Source organism: Pseudophryne corroboree, unplaced genomic scaffold (assembly GCF_028390025.1).
Source record: "Pseudophryne corroboree isolate aPseCor3 unplaced genomic scaffold, aPseCor3.hap2 scaffold_218, whole genome shotgun sequence".
In the NCBI taxonomy this organism is placed as follows: domain Eukaryota; kingdom Metazoa; phylum Chordata; class Amphibia; order Anura; family Myobatrachidae; genus Pseudophryne; species Pseudophryne corroboree.
Window position 1 is genome coordinate 937,142 of NW_026968826.1, and position 17,799 is coordinate 954,940.

Sequence of the window (17,799 nt, forward strand, 5' to 3'; positions counted from 1 at the left end):
TAAACACCCCCACCCTCCTTTGGTGTGGGGCTCATGTTGGCCATGCCCCATCCCCTGAAGCATTCAAGCTGATTTCTTGCAGCAGCTGGGCACTGTAACAGCTCCAGAGCTGTTCTGTAAGGCAAGTAAAAGGGTGTGGGCCCTACAGCACCACCTGTAGTTCGCATTGTGCGTTGGAAGGCACAAAGTAAGCAGACGGGAGGAGAAGTCAGGATAGTGCGCAAGGGCATCCTTTTCTCTTAGTCCGTAGAGGATGCTGGGGTCACATTAAGAACCATGGGGTATAGACGGGATCCGCAAGAGACATGGGCACTTTAAGACTATCAAAGGGTGTGAACTGGCTCCTCCCTCTATGCCCCTCCTCCAGACTCCAGTTATAGGAACTGTGCCCAGGGAGACGGACATTTCGAGGAAAGGATTTATTGTTAAACTAAGGTGAGCATCTTACCAGCTCACACCTTAAGCATGCCGCAGAACGTGGCATTCAACAGAACACAAGCCAACGGCATGAACAATTGCAGCAAAAAGCTGACCAGAACCATAACACAACATGTGTATAACCACAAGTAATAACTGCAGACACAGTATGGACTGGGACGGGTGCCCAGCATCCTCTACAGACTAAGAGAAAAGGATTTACCGGTAGGTATTAAAATCCTATTTTCTCATACGACCTAGAGGATGCTGGGGTCACATTAAGAACCATGGGGTTATACCAAAGCTCTTGAACGGGTGGAAGAGTGCGTACGACTCTGCAGCACCGAATGACCCACCTTGAGGTTATCATCGGCCAAGGTATCAAACTTGTAAAACTTAGCAAAAGTGTTTACTAAATAGCTGCTCGGCAAAGTTGCAATGCCGAGACTCCCCGACCAGCTGCCCAGGATGAACCCACCTTTCTAGTAGAATGGGTCTTCACCTAATTCAGTAACGGCAATCCTGCCGTGGAATGAGCATGCTGAATCTTACCACAGATCCAGCGCATAATGGTCTGCATGGAAGCAGGACACCCAATCCTGTTGGGAGCATACAGGACAAACAGAGCCTCTGTTTTCCTAATCTGAACCGTTCTGGTGACATAAATTTTCAAAGTTCTGACCACAGCCAGAGACTTTGACTCAACGAAGGTGTCAGTGGCCAAAGGCACCATGTGGAAAGATGAACCACCTTCGGCAGAAATTGTTGACGTGTCCTCAATTCTGCTCTATCTTCATGAAAGATCAAATAAAGGCTCTTGTGATACTGCATGGTTTGTACTGTTTTCCATGTGCTCCCAGATCTTTCAAGCAAGTAGCATGGTCAAGAAAGTTCTGTTTGAAAAGAAACAAACATTTACTGTCATTGTTATGCAAATAAACTTACATTAAAGCTAACAAGAAAGCACACTCGTTCTGTCTTTAAACTGATAAAAGAAACCCCAATAATATGGGCATACCTCCCAACTTTGTCGGCTCGCATAGAGGGACACACGCGTGGCGAAGTCGCGCGCGCTCCCAAAAAGGGCGTGGCCTAAGTAAAAGGGGGTGTGGCTTCGCGCGAGGAACCGCGATCGCGAGTCACGCCCCCGTTTTCGGCACTGAGGGGGCATGCCCAGCGCTCTGTGAGCCGCTGGCATGCCACCTCTCCCTCTGACTTCAGTGAATAGACGCTGTGCGCATGCGCACAGCGTCTATTCACCGCTGCTCTGCTAAGCAGGGCAGCGACAGACAGAGCCTCCCAACTGTCCTCCCCACCGCGGGACACTGCGGCCCGCAGGTGGGACAGCGGGACAGTCCCCAAAAAACGGGACTGTCCCGCGAAAATCGGGACAGTTGGGAGGTATGATATGGGGCATGCAAAAATTGAGATAAAACTCAGTTTTGCTCCTCTCCACGGAAATCTTTAATAAAAGGCGAAATATTTGTTAGTTCTGAAGAGAAACCAGAGCATGACCAAGATTCCACCTGTCGCCTGAGTGCCATGCCAGCAGTTCTCATTCAGCCAGGGCCGGCGCTACCACTAGGCAGCTTTAGGCAGCTGCCTATGGGCGGCGACCACTGGAGGGCGGCACTGCTTAGTGAACGAAAGTGAAAGAGAACACTTTTTTATCATGTGCCTCAGCAGAAACAGAGGAGCTGCTCGTGTGCGCCCACCACGTCTGTCTGACTCTGCCTTCAAAAGTGAGTTGACTGACTGTGTGCCTACTTCTGCAACCCTGCCGTGCCGCCGCCCCCCCACCTCTGCGATCATAACACATTCCACTATGTTATGTGGGCTATGTGCAGCCTGCTGCCGCCTGTGCTCCTGAGTCCGGGGTCCCGGGTCCCACAGTATCAGCCTATCACTGACTACCCGCCGCTCCCCCACGCGATGGTCTCCCGCGTCCCCCCCCATCACCCCTGCATTTGGGCACAGGGCACATGAAGGAGAGTCACCCGCTGGCCTGGTCCGCTCCGCATCACTGACTACCCGCCGCTCCCCCACGCGATGGTCTCCCGCGCCGCGTCCCCCCCCCCATCACCCCTGCATTTGGGCACAGGGCACATGAAGGAGAGTCACCCGCTGGCCTGGTCCGCACTGCTGCCGCATCGGGCGCCGTCTCTCCCTACAATCCAGTGCAAATTGTTATCCGCGCTACCCCCCCAATCCCGCGACCGGCTCCCGCATCAGTACCTGCTGCTGCCTCTTTTTGTGACAAGCGCCCCCACAGCTATTAGGCTCCCGCTGCACCCCCCCCCCTCCCCTCCTGCATCTTGTAGCTTTGTTCACTTCCCCCCCCCCTTCTGCATCTTGTAGCTTTGTTCACTTCTCCCCCCCCTTCTGCATCTTGTAGCTATGTTCACTTCTCCCCCCCCTTCTGCATCTTGTAGCTATGTTCACTTCTCCCCCCCCACCTCTGCCTCTTCTAATTACCAGCTCCCCCACAGCTATTACGCTCCCGTTGCTCCCCCCCCCCTCCTGCATCTTGTAGCTAGGTTCACTTCTTTCCCCCCCCCCCCCCCTCTGCCTCTTCTTATTACCAGCTCCCCCACAGCTATTAGGCTCCCGCTGCTCCCCCCCCCCTCCTGCATCTTGTAGCTAGGTTCACTTCTTCCCCCCCCTCTGCCTCTTCTTATTTAATTTATGTGAAAGGCAATAGGTTCTGCAGCAGCTGCGCCTCTCTAGTGCCTGAGAGGTGGCAGCTGTCTGTAGGTGGCCACAATAAACGGCCACAGTAATATACACGTGTGTGTGTGTATATATATATATATATACACATATATACACACATATACACACAACACAGTATATCCATCTATGTATAAACACAGTACATCTATCTTGATAGATCTTTTTAGATATATATATATGGACCGGATTAAAGACTTTTTTACTTTACAACAGTCTGCTGAGTGCCGCTGATTTCCTTTCCACTATATATATATATATATATATATATATATATATATATATATATAGTAACCTGTTTCCTCTGTCACTCCATAAGGGTACATGCTCACATGCATATGGTATCCAAATAGCTGGCGGCACTCAGAGGCTTGTACAAAGTGGAAAAAAAACCCTGTGCAGGGTGTGTTGTTTATTAAATGTGACATTTGGGGACCGTTCCCCTTCTTCAAGATAGGGGATACGGTCCCTGAAACGTCACATTTAATAAACACACCACCCTGCAGAGGTTTTTTTTTTTAACTTTGTACAAGCATCTAGGGCTTGGGGGGGACTGGGGAACTGGTGTAGCGGTGTTGGAGGATGTGTCAAAATTATTATGTATGTATATACTATATATATATGTATTTATGGGTGGCACTCCTGTATTTATGGGTGGCACTCCACATGTTTCAAAGAAGTACAGTATGCACATATGCGGAAATACAACTGTAGCTTATCAACTTTTCAGATGCTTTAATGTTGCATCTTTTGACAAAACATCCAATATTAAAGATTCAATATCAAAGCATCCGAAACGTTGTTAAGCTATTTCTGCGCAAGTGCTGCGCACAAGTACAGGAGTATATTGTATATATTTATAAAGCTTAAAAGGAGCTTAGAAGACGCTACCTACGCACTGTTTCACCTGAGAGGCCGGGCATTGGGGGGGGGGGGGGGGGGGCGATGAAGATTTGCCTAGGGTGCCGAGGAACCTTGCACCGGCCCTGCATTCAGCTGAAAGTGAGCACCCAATTTGAATGAAAGAAAGCAGATTTCTCACCAGGCTTCCCCTTGCTATAAACATGGTTTGTACTCTTTTCCATGTGCTCCCAGATCTTTCAAGCAATTAGTGTGGTCAAGAAAGTTCTGTTTGAAAAGAAACAAACATTTACTGTAATTTCTATGCAAATGAGCTTACATTAAAGCACACTCGTTCTATCTTTAAACAGATAAAATAAAACCCCAATAAGATGGGGCAAGGAAAAAATGAGATAAAACTCAGTTTTGCTCCTCTCCACGGAAATCTTTAGTAAAAGGCGAAAGATTTGTTCGTTCTGAAGAGAAACCAGAGCATGACCAAGATTCCACCTGTCGCCTGAGTGCCATGCCAGCAGTTCTCATTCAGCTCAAAGTGAGCACCCAATTTGAAAGAAAGAAAGCAGATTTCTCACCAGGCTTCCCCTAGCTATAAACATGGTTTGTACTCTTTTCCATGTGTTCCCAGATCTTTCAAGCAATTAGTATAGTCAAGAAAGTTCTGTTTGAAAAGAAACAAACATTTACTGTCATTTCTATGCAAATGAGCTTACATTAAAGCACACTCGTTCTATCTTTAAACCGATAAAATAAAACCCCAATAAGATGGGGCATGCAAAATTTGAGATAAAACTCAGTTTTGCTCCTCTCCACGGAAATCTTTAGTAAAAGGCAAAGATTTGTTCGTTCTGAAGAGAAACCAGAGCATGACCAAGATTCCACCTGTCGCCTGAGTGCCATGCCAGCAGTCCTCATTCAGCTCAAAGTGAGCACCCAATTTGAAAGAAAGAAAGCAGATTTCTCACCAGGCTTCCCCTTGCTATAAGCATGGTTTGTACTCTTTTCCATGTGCTCCCAGATCTTTCAAGCAATTAGTATGGTCAAGAAAGTTCTGCTTGAAAAGAAACAGACATTTACTGTCATTGTTATACAAATAAACTTACATTAAAGCTAACAAGAAAGCACACTCGTTCTGTCTTTAAACTGATAAAAGAAACCCCAATAATATGGGGCATGCAAAAATTGAGATAAAACTCAGTTTTGCTCCTCTCCACGGAAATCTTTAATAAAAGGCGAAAGATTTGCTCATTCTGAAGAAAAACCAGACCATGACCAAGATTCCACCTGTCGCCTGAGTGCCATGCCAGCAGTCCTCATTCAGATCAAAGTGAGCGCCCAATTTGAAAGAAAGCAGATTTCTCACCTGGCTTCTCCTTGCTATAAGCATGGTTTGTACTGTATTCCATGTGCTCCCAGATCTTTCAAGCAAGTAGCATGGTCAAGAAAGTTCTCTTTGAAAAGAAACAAACATTTACTGTAATTTCTATGCAAATGAGCTTTCATTAAAGCACACTCATTCTATCTTTAAACCGATAAAAGAAACCCCAAAAAGATGGGGCATGCAAAAATTGAGGTAAAACTCAGTTTTGCTCCTCTCCACGGAAATCTTTAGTAAAAGGCGAAAGATTTGTTCGTTCTGAAGAGAAACCAGAGCATGACCAAGATTTTCATCTGAAAATATGTGTTCTCCCTGCAGTTGTTGTCCCCAGATGAGAGTTCCCTTGTGCTGCCTCAGTTGAATCTCCTTTACTTGACAGAGATGTGCCTGAGCAGCGGCCCTCCCCAGCCCTATCCCAAATCATACTTATTTTGCATAGGAGATACCATGGTCATGAAGATTGTTCTCCCAGGGTGAGGTTCATTCATTGCATTCTGGGTATGCTGACCCCTGTGATTTCCCCAAATGTGGGAAACTCGACTGCATTATTTGTGGTAGTGGGGGACTGTGTTTGTGCTTTCCTCTGGTTAGCTCTGGTAAAAGTCAGATTTCTTTGTCTCAGATCTTCCTCTAGCCTTGTTCTTCTTTCGAGAGTTCCCTTGTGCTGCCTCAGTTGGATCTCCTTCACTTAACAGGGGGTGCCCGGAGCAGCAATCCTCCACAGCTCTAGCCGAACTCCTACTTACCTGCCAGGTGAGATACTATGATCTTCACTGTTAGGGCAATCAGGATGTGGAATTCCCTGCCAGGGAAGGTGGTAATGGCGGACTCTGTAATTGGATTTAAAAAAGGAATGGATACATTTCTGAATGAAAAAGCTATCCAAGGTTATAATACTTAAAATATCAACATGGTTAATCCGGGGGTAACATGAGTTATAGTAGCTAACTAGTCATAAAACATTATTCAGCAAGAATGTAGAATCATCACAACTTAAAACAGGTTGAACACGATGGGCAATTTGCCTCTATTCAACCTCAAAAACTATGTTACTATATGTTACTATATTACTATGTTACTGTAGTATACAGAAAACCAAAATGCAATAAACAGTGATAGTGAGCACTGATGAGGATACTAGAACTGACACTGAGCAGCAAGATGCAGCACTGGACTATTAGTAATGTACTGTAGTATGCTGAGCACCACAATGCAGCACAAGACAATGAGCAGTGATACTGAGCACTGATGAGGATACTACTGAGAACTGACACTGAGCAGGAGAGACACACTACTAGTATTACTGAGCAGCAATAAGTAACCACTGATACTGAGCACTGATATTGAGAATTCCACTGAGAGAACATAGCCACGTCCATTCCGCTCTATCTTCAATGCACGAGTAAAAATGGCGGCAACGCGCAGCTCTTTATATGGAATCCGAATCTCGCGAGAATCCGACAGCGGGATGATGACATTTTCCCTTGTTCAGGTTTTCCGAGTCAGGCGGGAACAACCGAGCCTGCCTCGGACCAGTGTAAACAACGTGGAGTTCGTGGGGAATTCGGTTCTCGGAGAACCGAACCCGCTCCTCTCTACCTTATACCTATCAATTTTTATATTTTCAATCTAAGCCCCTGCAGTTTTCTGTAAGCATCTGCTTCGCTATGATGATCAACAAGTCACAAGGGCAAACACTCAGGGCTTGAGGCGTAGATCTTAGGACCAGCTGCTACAAGCATGGCAGAGGTGTCACTATCACTGGTGACACCCAGAGAGGTGGCGAGGGAGATTGTAATGCAGTGCGCGCAGATAAGCAGCGCAATGGTAAAAAGGAGGCATGGTTTCATAGGTAGGGGCATGGCCTGGTGGCCTGAATCTACATTTTGTTGCTCCGGGTGTCCCGGGGGTTGGGGGCTGCACCCGGGGACTAGTGTGTGAGCGGTGCTGGCTCCTGCACAGTGAAAGGGCATGGCCACCCAGCATGACGCCTCCCTTCTTGACCATGCTGTAATTGCAGTCGCACTGCAGTTCAGCGTGATCATAAAAAATGGTGTAGCCTCCTGCTGGTGCAGACTGTATGTGCGCGCAGGAAGCCGCCACCATTTTTGTGATCACAGCGGCTGAATGTGATGTCATACAGCCGCTGTGACCACGCCCCCTGTGTCTCCTCCGTTGCAGACCCCATTTTGAAGCCTTGCCCCCGCACCGCTCCATCCCAGACTTGGAAATGGAGTGTTGCTGACCCACCTATCCCCCCCCCCGCCCCGATTGACAGGCAGAGGCGATCGCATTCTCTGCGGGGTGCCGCAGAAAATGCAGGCACATGCGTATGCTCTTAGCAATTTTTGCAGTTGGATCGCTTATTGTGATTGCAATCCAACCTGAATCAGGCCCTAATACCTATCACAATGCGCTGCGGGCAGTACAAAATTGGGTTAATATAGGAGAAAAACCCCCAGACCTGTGCTCCTTAACTGTACCTGGTGGCTAGTGGAGCGGCTGCCCAGTAATCAGTGTCCACGCTTGTGCGCACACGGTCCACCCCCTACGGCCACGCTCCCCTTCATCAGCGGCCTCGTGATCCGGAAGGGTGGTGTGTGTGTGACTGACCTTAGGATGAAACCGGAGCCTCCGCTGCAGTGACCCAGCAACCAGGGCATGGGAGTATACAGCGCCGCTGGGAGTGATGAAGCTGCAGTAAAGATGTCTATTAGACCTAGCCTGCTGCAGCCCTTGTAGATTCTCATAAAACAAGTTCTTCTTTTCTTGTCAAAATTTATAGCTAAGAATAGGCTGCCTGAGGCAGGCCCCTGTTAAGTGGCCTGCTACTGAAGGCACCAACTACAAACTGAGCTCCCTGTTCATGGAAGCGGGGTTATAGAGGAGAATGCACTGAACATCTTGGGAACAGTCAAAAGCTTTGAGCCGGTTGGTGCCTCAGATCAAGATCCTACTCTACACCCCAATGTGAATCCTTGTGGAGTCCAGTGTACCCCACAGAAGAAATTAATGTGTCACACCCATTGGCAGCAACCTTAGAATAGCTGCTGACGGGCACAATTGAGAATGGAAGGGGGGGGGGGGGACATTTGAATCCAGCACATAAATGCAATTCAAATATGTAATTTGTACCTTCCTATTTTAAAATATAATGGATGAACCTCACCCTGTGAGAACAATCTTCATGATCAAGAGATCTCATATGCAAAATAAGTATGAGTTGGGATAGGGCTGGGGAGGGTGGCTGCTCGGGCAGCCCCTCCCCCGTCAAGTTAAGGAGATTCAACTGAGGAAGCACAAGGGAACTCTCGTCTGGGGACAACAACTGCAGGGAGACCACATCTTTTCAGATGAACATGGGAGGGCGGAAGGCTGCCTAATACTGAAGCACCATCAAATATCAAACCATATGCAACATCTAGTACAAGCATTCCTGGGGGAAGGTCTGCAGCAGACGGATTTGCATACAGTGATGTTATCCAAGCAGTGGGCCAAAGTTGGCTGGAACCCTCATCTGCATATGAAAAGAGAAAAGGGGCGTGCAGGGCATGGCGGCCTTTTGCAGTGCTTGGATGACCCCTAGTTCTCATTAAACACCCCCACCCTCCTTTGGTGTGGGGCTCATGTTGGCCATGCCCCATCCCCTGAAGCATTCAAGCTGATTTCTGGCAGCAGCTGGGCACTGTAACAGCTCCAGAGCTGTTCTGTAAGGCAAGTAAAAGGGTGTGGGCCCTGCAGCACCACCTGTAGTTTGCATTGTGCGTTGGAAGGCACAAAGTAAGCAGACGGGAGGAGAAGTCAGGATAGTGCGCAAGGGCATCCTTTTCTCTTAGTCCGTAGAGGATGCTGGGGTCACATTAAGAACCATGGGGTATAGACGGGATCCGCAAGAGACATGGGCACTTTAAGACTATCAAAGGGTGTGAACTGGCTCCTCCCTCTATGCCCCTCCTCCAGACTCCAGTTATAGGAACTGTGCCCAGGGAGACGGACATTTCGAGGAAAGGATTTATTGTTAAACTAAGGTGAGCATCTTACCAGCTCACACCTTAAGCATGCCGCAGAACATGGCATTCAACAGAACACAAGCCAACGGCATGAACAATTGCAGCAAAAAGCTGACCAGAACCATAACACAACATGTGTATAACCACAAGTAATAAATGCAGACACAGTATGGACTGGGACGGGTGCCCAGCATCCTCTACAGACTAAGAGAAAAGGATTTACCGGTAGGTATTAAAATCCTATTTTCTCATACGACCTAGAGGATGCTGGGGTCACATTAAGAACCATGGGGTTATACCAAAGCTCTTGAACGGGTGGAAGAGTGCGTACGACTCTGCAGCACCGAATGACCCAACTTGAGGTTATCATCGGCCAAGGTATCAAACTTGTAAAACTTAGCAAAAGTGTTTACTAAATAGCTGCTCGGCAAAGTTGCAATGCCGAGACTCCCCGACCAGCTGCCCAGGATGAACCCACCTTTCTAGTAGAATGGGTCTTCACCTAAATCAGTAACGGCAATCCTGCCGTGGAATGAGCATGCTGAATCTTACCACAGATCCAGCGCATAATGGTCTGCATGGAAGCAGGACACCCAATCCTGTTGGGAGCATACAGGACAAACAGAGCCTCTGTTTTCCTAATCTGAACCGTTCTGGTGACATAAATTTTCAAAGTTCTGACCACAGCCAGAGACTTTGACTCAACGAAGGTGTCAGTGGCCAAAGGCACCATGTGGAAAGATGAACCACCTTCGGCAGAAATTGTTGACGTGTCCTCAATTCTGCTCTATCTTCATGAAAGATCAAATAAAGGCTCTTGTGATACTGCATGGTTTGTACTGTTTTCCATGTGCTCCCAGATCTTTCAAGCAAGTAGCATGGTCAAGAAAGTTCTGTTTGAAAAGAAACAAACATTTACTGTCATTGTTATGCAAATAAACTTACATTAAAGCTAACAAGAAAGCACACTCGTTCTGTCTTTAAACTGATAAAAGAAACCCCAATAATATGTGCATACCTCCCAACTTTGTCGGCTCGCAAAGAGGGACACACGCGCGGCGAAGTCGCGCGCGCTCCCAAAAGGGCGTGGCCTAAGTAAAAGGGGGCGTGGCTTCGCGGGAGGACCCGCGATCGCGAGTCACGCCCCCGTTTTCGGCACTGAGGGGGCATGCCCAGCGCTTTGTGAGCCGCTGGCATGCCACCTCTCCCTCTGACTTCAGTGAATAGACGCTGTGCGCATGCGCACAGCGTCTATTCACCGCTGCTCTGCTAAGCAGGGCAGCGACAGACAGAGCCTCCCAATTGTCCTCCCCACCGCGGGACACTGCGGCCCGCAGGTGGGACAGCGGGACAGTCCCCAAAAAACGGGACTGTCCCGCGAAAATCGGGACAGTTGGGAGGTATGATATGGGGCATGCAAAAATTGAGATAAAACTCAGTTTTGCTCCTCTCCACGGAAATCTTTAATAAAAGGCGAAATATTTGTTAGTTCTGAAGAGAAACCAGAGCATGACCAAGATTCCACCTGTCGCCTGAGTGCCATGCCAGCAGTTCTCATTCAGCTGAAAGTGAGCACCCAATTTGAATGAAAGAAAGCAGATTTCTCACCAGGCTTCCCCTTGCTATAAACATGGTTTGTACTCTTTTCCATGTGCTCCCAGATCTTTCAAGCAATTAGTGTGGTCAAGAAAGTTCTGTTTGAAAAGAAACAAACATTTACTGTAATTTCTATGCAAATGAGCTTACATTAAAGCACACTCGTTCTATCTTTAAACAGATAAAATAAAACCCCAATAAGATGGGGCATGCAAAAATTGAGATAAAACTCAGTTTTGCTCCTCTCCACGGAAATCTTTAGTAAAAGGCGAAAGATTTGTTCGTTCTGAAGAGAAACCAGAGCATGACCAAGATTCCACCTGTCGCCTGAGTGCCATGCCAGCAGTCCTCATTCAGCTCAAAGTGAGCACCCAATTTGAAAGAAAGAAAGCAGATTTGTCACCAGGCTTCCCCTTGCTATAAACATGGTTTGTACTCTTTTCCATGTGCTCCCAGATCTTTCAAGCAATTAGTATGGTCAAGAAAGTTCTGCTTGAAAAGAAACAGACATTTATTGTCATTGTTATGCAAATAAACTTACATTAAAGCTAACAAGAAAGCACACTCGTTCTGTCTTTAAACTGATAAAAGAAACCCCAATAATATGGGGCATGCAAAAATTGAGATAAAACTCAGTTTTGCTCCTCTCCACGGATAATCTTTAATAAAAGGCGAAAGATTTGTTCGTTCTGAAGAGAAACCAGAGCATGACCAAGATTCCACCTGTCGCCTGAGTGCTGTGCCAGCAGTCCTCATTCAGATCAAAGTGAGCGCCCAATTTGAATGAAAGCAGATTTCTCACCTGGCTTCTCCTTGCTATAAGCATGGTTTGTACTGTATTCCATGTGCTCCCAGATCTTTCAAGCAAGTAGCATGGTCAAGAAAGTTCTGTTTGAAAAGAAACAAACATTTACTGTCATTGTTATGCAAATAAACTTACATTAAAGCTAACAGGAGGGGAGGGGGGGGGGGGGGTGTGCAGCGGGAGCCTAATAGCTGTGGGGGCGCTTGTCACAAAAAGAGGCAGCAGCAGGTACTGATGCGGGAGCCGGTCGCGGGATTGGGGGGGTAGCGCGGATAACAATTTGCACTGGATTGTAGGGAGAGGCGGCGCCCGATGCGGCAGCAGTGCGGACCAGGCCAGCGGGTGACTCTCCTTCATGTGCCCTGTGCCCAAATGCAGGGGTGATGGGGGGGGGGACGCGGCGCGGGAGACCATCGCGTGGGGGAGCGGCGGGTAGTCAGTGATGCGGAGCGGACCAGGCCAGCGGGTGACTCTCCTTCATGTGCCCTGTGCCCAAATGCAGGGGTGATGGGGGGGGACGCGGGAGACCATCGCGTGGGGGAGCGGCGGGTAGTCAGTGATAGGCTGATACTGTGGGACCCGGGACCCCGGACTCAGGAGCACAGGCGGCAGCAGGCTGCACATAGCCCACATAACATAGTGGAATGTGTTATGATCGCAGAGGTGGGGGGGCGGCGGCACGGCAGGGTTGCAGAAGTAGGCACACAGTCAGTCAACTCACTTTTGAAGGCAGAGTCAGACAGACGTGTTGGGCGCACACGAGCAGCTCCTCTGTTTCTGCTGAGGCACATGATAAAAAAGTGTTCTCTTTCACTTTCGTTCACTAAGCAGTGCCGCCCTCCAGTGGTCGCCGCCCATAGGCAGCTGCCTAAAGCTGCCTAGTGGTAGCGCCGGCCCTGGCTGAATGAGAACTGCTGGCATGGCACTCAGGCGACAGGTGGAATCTTGGTCATGCTCTGGTTTCTCTTCAGAACTAACAAATATTTCGCCTTTTATTAAAGATTTCCGTGGAGAGGAGCAAAACTGAGTTTTATCTCAATTTTTGCATGCCCCATATCATACCTCCCAACTGTCCCGATTTTCGCGGGACAGTCCCGTTTTTTGGGGACTGTCCCGCTGTCCCACCTGCGGGCCGCAGTGTCCCGCGGTGGGGAGGACAGTTGGGAGGCTCTGTCTGTCGCTGCCCTGCTTAGCAGAGCAGCGGTGAATAGACGCTGTGCGCATGCGCACAGCGTCTATTCACTGAAGTCAGAGGGAGAGGTGGCATGCCGGCGGCTCACAGAGCGCTGGGCATGCCCCCTCAGTGCCGAAAACGGGGGCGTGACTCGCGATCGCGGGTCCTCCCGCGAAGCCACACCCCCTTTTACTTAGGCCACGCCCTTTTTGGGAGCGCGCGCGACTTCGCCGCGCGTGTGTCCCTCTATGCGAGCCGACAAAGTTGGGAGGTATGCCCATATTATTGGGGTTTCTTTTATCAGTTTAAAGACAGAACGAGTGTGCTTTCTTGTTAGCTTTAATGTAAGTTTATTTGCATAACAATGACAGTAAATGTTTGTTTCTTTTCAAACAGAACTTTCTTGACCATGCTACTTGCTTGAAAGATCTGGGAGCACATGGAAAACAGTACAAACCATGCAGTATCACAAGAGCCTTTATTTGATCTTTCATGAAGATAGAGCAGAATTAAGGACACGTCAACAATTTCTGCCGAAGGTGGTTCATCTTTCCACATGGTGCCTTTGGCCACTGACACCTTCGTTAAGTCAAAGTCTCTGGCTGTGGTCAGAACTTTGAAAATTTATGTCACCAGAACGGTTCAGATTAGGAAAACAGAGGCTCTGTTTGTCCTGTATGCTCCCAACAGGATTGGGTGTCCTGCTTCCATGTAGACCATTATGCGCTGGATCTGTGGTAAGATTCAGCATGCTCAATCCACGGCAGGATTGCCGTTACTGAATTAGGTGAAGACCCATTCTACTAGAAAGGTGGGTTCATCCTGGGCAGCTGGTCGGGGAGTCTCGGCATTGCAACTTTGCCGAGCAGCTATTTATTAAACACTTTTGCTAAGTTTTACAAGTTTGATACCTTGGCTGATGATAACCTCAAGTTGGGTCATTCGGTGCTGCAGAGTCGTACGCACTCTCCCACCCGTTCAAGAGCTTTGGTATAACCCCATGGTTCTTAATGTGACCCCAGCATCCTCTAGGTCGTATGAGAAAATAGGATTTTAATACCTACCGGTAAATCCTTTTCTCTTAGTCCGTAGAGGATGCTGGGCACCCGTCCCAGTCCATACTGTGTCTGCAGTTATTACTTGTGGTTATACACATGTTGTGTTATGGTTCTGGTCAGCTTTTTGCTGCAATTGTTCATGCCGTTGGCTTGTGTTCTGTTGAATGCCACGTTCTGCGGCATGCTTAAGGTGTGAGCTGGTAAGATGCTCACCTTAGTTTAACAATAAATCCTTTCCTCGAAATGTCCGTCTCCCTGGGCACAGTTCCTATAACTGGAGTCTGGAGGAGGGGCATAGAGGGAGGAGCCAGTTCACACCCTTTGAAAGTATTAAAGTGCCCATGTCTCTTGCGGATCCCGTCTATACCCCATGGTTCTTAATGTGACCCCAGCATCCTCTACGGACTAAGAGAAAAGGATGCCCTTGCGCACTATCCTGTCCTGACTTCTCCTCCCGTCTGCTTACTTTGTGCCTTCCAACGCACAATGCGAACTACAGGTGGTGCTGCAGGGCCCACACCCTTTTACTTGCCTTACAGAACAGCTCTGGAGCTGTTACAGTGCCCAGCTGCTGCAAGAAATCAGCTTGAATGCTTCAGGGGATGGGGCATGGCCAACATGAGCCCCACACCAAAGGAGGGTGGGGGTGTTTAATGCGAACTAGGGGTCATCCAAGCACCGCAAAAGGCCGCCATGCCCTGCATGCCCCTTTTCTCTTTTCATATGCAGATGAGGGTTCCAGCCAACTTTGGCCCACTGCTTGGATGACATCACCGTATGCAAATCCGTCTTCTGGTCGACTCTCGTATAATTCAGATCTCTTTGTCTCAGGTCTCTCTCCAGCCTAGTTTGCTGTCTGTTTCCACTTCTCTTTTCTTGAGCCGCTCCCTTCTATGCCCTTGCGCACTATCCTGACTTCTCCCGTCTGCTTACTTTGTGCCTTCCAACGCACAATGCGAACTACAGGTAGTGCTGCAGGGCCCACACCCTTTTATTTGCCTTACAGAGCAGCTCTGGAGCTGTTACAGTGCCCAGCTGCTGCAAGAAATCAGCTTGAATGCTTCAGGGGCTGGGGCATAGCCAACATGAGCCCCACACCGAAGGAGGGTGGAGGTGTTTAATGCGAACTAGGGGTCATCCAAGCGCCGCAAAAGGCCGCCATGCCCTGCATAACCCTTTTCTCTTTTCATATGCAGATGAGGGTTCCAGCCAAGTTTGGCCCTCTGCTTGGATGACATCACCGTATGCAAATTCGTCTCCTGCAGACCTTCCCCCAGGAATGCTTGTACTAGTTATTGCATATGGTTTGATATTTGATGGTGCTTCAGTATTAGGCAGCCTTCCGCCCTCCCATGTTCATCTGAAAAGATGTGGTCTCCCTGCAGTTGTTGTCCCCAGACGAGAGTTCCCTTGTGCCTCCTCAGTTGAATCTCCTTAACTTGACGGGGGAGGGGCTTGCCCGAGCAGCCACCCTCCCCAGCCCTATCCCAACTCATACTTATTTTGCATATGAGATCTCTATATCATGAAGATTGTTCTCACAGGGTGAGGTTCATCCATTATATTTTAAAATAGGAAGGTTCAAATTACATATTTGAATTGCATCTATGTGCTGGATTCAAATGTCCCCCCCCCCTTCCTTTCTCAATTGTGCCCGTCAGCAGCTATTCTAAGGTTGCTGCCAATGGGTGTGACACATTAATTTCTTCTGTGGGGTACACTGGACTCCACAAGGATTCACATTGGGGTGTAGAGTAGGATCTTGATCTGAGGCACCAACCGGCTCAAAGCTTTTGACTGTTCCCAAGATGCTCAGCGCATTCTCCTCTATAACCCCGCTTCCATGAACAGGGAGCTCAGTTTGTAGTTGGTGCCTTCAGTAGCAGGCCACTTAACAGGGGCCTGCCTCAGGCAGCCTATTCTTAGCTATTAATTTTGACAAGAAAATAAGAACTTTTTTTATGAGAATCTACAAGGGCTGCAGCAGGCTAGGTCTAATAGACATCTTTACTGCAGCTTCATCACTCCCAGCGGCGCTGTATACTCCCGTGCCCTGGTTGCTGGATCACTGCAGCGGAGGCTCCGGTTTCTTCCTAAGGTCAGTCACACACACACCGCCCTTCCGGATCACGAGGCCGCTGATGAGGGGGAGCGTGGCCGTAGGGGGTGGACCGTGTGCGCACTGGCGTGGACACTGATTACTGGGCAGCCGCTCCACAAGCCATCAGGTACAGTTAAGGAGCACAGGTCTGGGGGTTTTTCTCCCATATTAAACCAATTTTGTACTGCCCGCAGCGCATTGTGATAGGTAATAGGGCCTGATTCAGGTTGGGTTGCAATCACAATAAGCGATCCAACTGCAAAAATTGCTAAGAGCATACGCATGTGCCTGCATTTTCTGCGGCACCCCGCAGAGAATGCGATCGCCTCTGCCTGTCAATCGGGGCAGGGGGGGAGAGGGGGGTCAGCAACACTCCATTTCCAAGTCAGGGATGGAGCGGTGCGGGGGCAAGGCTTCAAAATGGGGTCTGCAACGGAGGAGACACAGGGGGCGTGGTCACAGCGGCTGTATGACATCACATTCAGCCGCTGTGATCACAAAAATGGTGGCGGCTTCCTGCGCGCACATACAGTCTGCACCAGCAGAAGGCTACACCATTTTTTATGATCACGCTGAACTGCAGTGCGACTGCAATTACAGCATGGTCAAGAAGGGAGGCGTCATGCTGGGTGGCCATGTCCTGTCACTGTGCAGGAGCCAGCACCGCTCACACACTAGTCCCCGGGTGCAGCCCCCAACCCCCGGGACACCCGGAGCAACAAAATGTAGATTCAGGCCACCAGGCCACGCCCCTACCTATGAAACCATGCCTCCTTTTTACCATTGCGCTGCTTATCTGCGTGCACTGCATTACAATCTCCTTCGCCACCTCTCTAGGTGTCACCAGTGATAGTGACACCTCTGCCATGCTTGTAGCAGCTGGTCCTAAGATCTACGCCTCAAGCCCTGAGTGTTTGCCCTTGTGACTTGTTGATCATCATAGCGAAGCAGATGCTTACAGAAAACTGCAGGGGCTTAGATTGAAAATAAAAAAATTGATGGGTATAAGGTAGAGAGGAGCGGGTTCGGTTCTCCGAGAACCGAATTCCCCACGAACTCCACGTGGTTTACACTGGTCCGAGGCAGGCTCGGTTGTTCCCGCCTGACTCGGAAAACCTGAACAAGGGAAAATGTCATCATCCCGCTGTCGGATTCTCGCGAGATTCGGATTTCATATAAAGAGCTGCGTGTTGCCGCCATTTTTACTCGTGCATTGAAGAGAGAGTGGAGAGGACGTGGCTATGTTCTCTCAGTGGAAATCTCAATATCAGTGCTCAGTATCAGTGGTTACTTATTGCTGCTCAGTAATACTAGTAGTGTGTCTCTCCTGCTCAGTGTCAGTTCTCAGTAGTATCCTCATCAGTGCTCAGTATCACTGCTCATTGTCTTGTGCTGCATTGTGGTGCTCAGCATACTACAGTACATTACTAATAGTCCAGTGCTGCATCTTGCTGCTCAGTGTCAGTTCTAGTATCCTCATCAGTGCTCACTATCACTGCTCATTACATTGTGGTGTTCTGTATACTACAGTAACATAGTAATATAGTAACATATAGTAATATAGTTTTTGAGGTTGAAAAGAGGCAAATTGCCCATCGTGTTCAACCTGTTTTAAGTTGTGATGATTCTACATACTTGCTGAATAATGTTTTATGACTAGTTAACTACTACA

At 48.6% G+C, this 17,799-nt stretch overlaps 10 non-coding genes across 10 annotated transcripts; 2 read left to right on the forward strand and 8 right to left on the reverse strand.

The window, feature by feature from the left end:
• Positions 1-1,816: 1,816 nt before the first annotated feature.
• On the reverse strand, positions 1,817-1,929 carry LOC135006961 (U5 spliceosomal RNA). Its single transcript, XR_010207024.1, has one exon. It is a non-coding gene; the product is annotated as a U5 spliceosomal RNA (small nuclear RNA).
• Positions 1,930-4,367: 2,438 nt separating this feature from the next.
• On the reverse strand, positions 4,368-4,483 carry LOC135006928 (U5 spliceosomal RNA). Its single transcript, XR_010206991.1, has one exon. It is a non-coding gene; the product is annotated as a U5 spliceosomal RNA (small nuclear RNA).
• A 275-nt stretch (positions 4,484-4,758) lies between these two features.
• LOC135006934 (U5 spliceosomal RNA) lies at positions 4,759-4,873 on the reverse strand. The gene has a single exon (XR_010206997.1). It is a non-coding gene; the product is annotated as a U5 spliceosomal RNA (small nuclear RNA).
• Positions 4,874-5,159: 286 nt separating this feature from the next.
• LOC135006955 (U5 spliceosomal RNA) lies at positions 5,160-5,275 on the reverse strand. The gene has a single exon (XR_010207017.1). It is a non-coding gene; the product is annotated as a U5 spliceosomal RNA (small nuclear RNA).
• A 270-nt stretch (positions 5,276-5,545) lies between these two features.
• Positions 5,546-5,661, reverse strand: LOC135006879 (U5 spliceosomal RNA). Its single transcript, XR_010206945.1, has one exon. It is a non-coding gene; the product is annotated as a U5 spliceosomal RNA (small nuclear RNA).
• Positions 5,662-5,805: 144 nt separating this feature from the next.
• LOC135007250 (U1 spliceosomal RNA) lies at positions 5,806-5,969 on the forward strand. Its single transcript, XR_010207301.1, has one exon. It is a non-coding gene; the product is annotated as a U1 spliceosomal RNA (small nuclear RNA).
• A 4,822-nt stretch (positions 5,970-10,791) lies between these two features.
• Positions 10,792-10,904, reverse strand: LOC135006962 (U5 spliceosomal RNA). The gene has a single exon (XR_010207025.1). It is a non-coding gene; the product is annotated as a U5 spliceosomal RNA (small nuclear RNA).
• Positions 10,905-11,179: 275 nt separating this feature from the next.
• Positions 11,180-11,295, reverse strand: LOC135006881 (U5 spliceosomal RNA). The gene has a single exon (XR_010206947.1). It is a non-coding gene; the product is annotated as a U5 spliceosomal RNA (small nuclear RNA).
• Positions 11,296-11,581: 286 nt separating this feature from the next.
• LOC135006950 (U5 spliceosomal RNA) lies at positions 11,582-11,698 on the reverse strand. The gene has a single exon (XR_010207013.1). It is a non-coding gene; the product is annotated as a U5 spliceosomal RNA (small nuclear RNA).
• Positions 11,699-12,745: 1,047 nt separating this feature from the next.
• LOC135006964 (U5 spliceosomal RNA) lies at positions 12,746-12,858 on the forward strand. The gene has a single exon (XR_010207026.1). It is a non-coding gene; the product is annotated as a U5 spliceosomal RNA (small nuclear RNA).
• Positions 12,859-17,799: the final 4,941 nt, after the last annotated feature.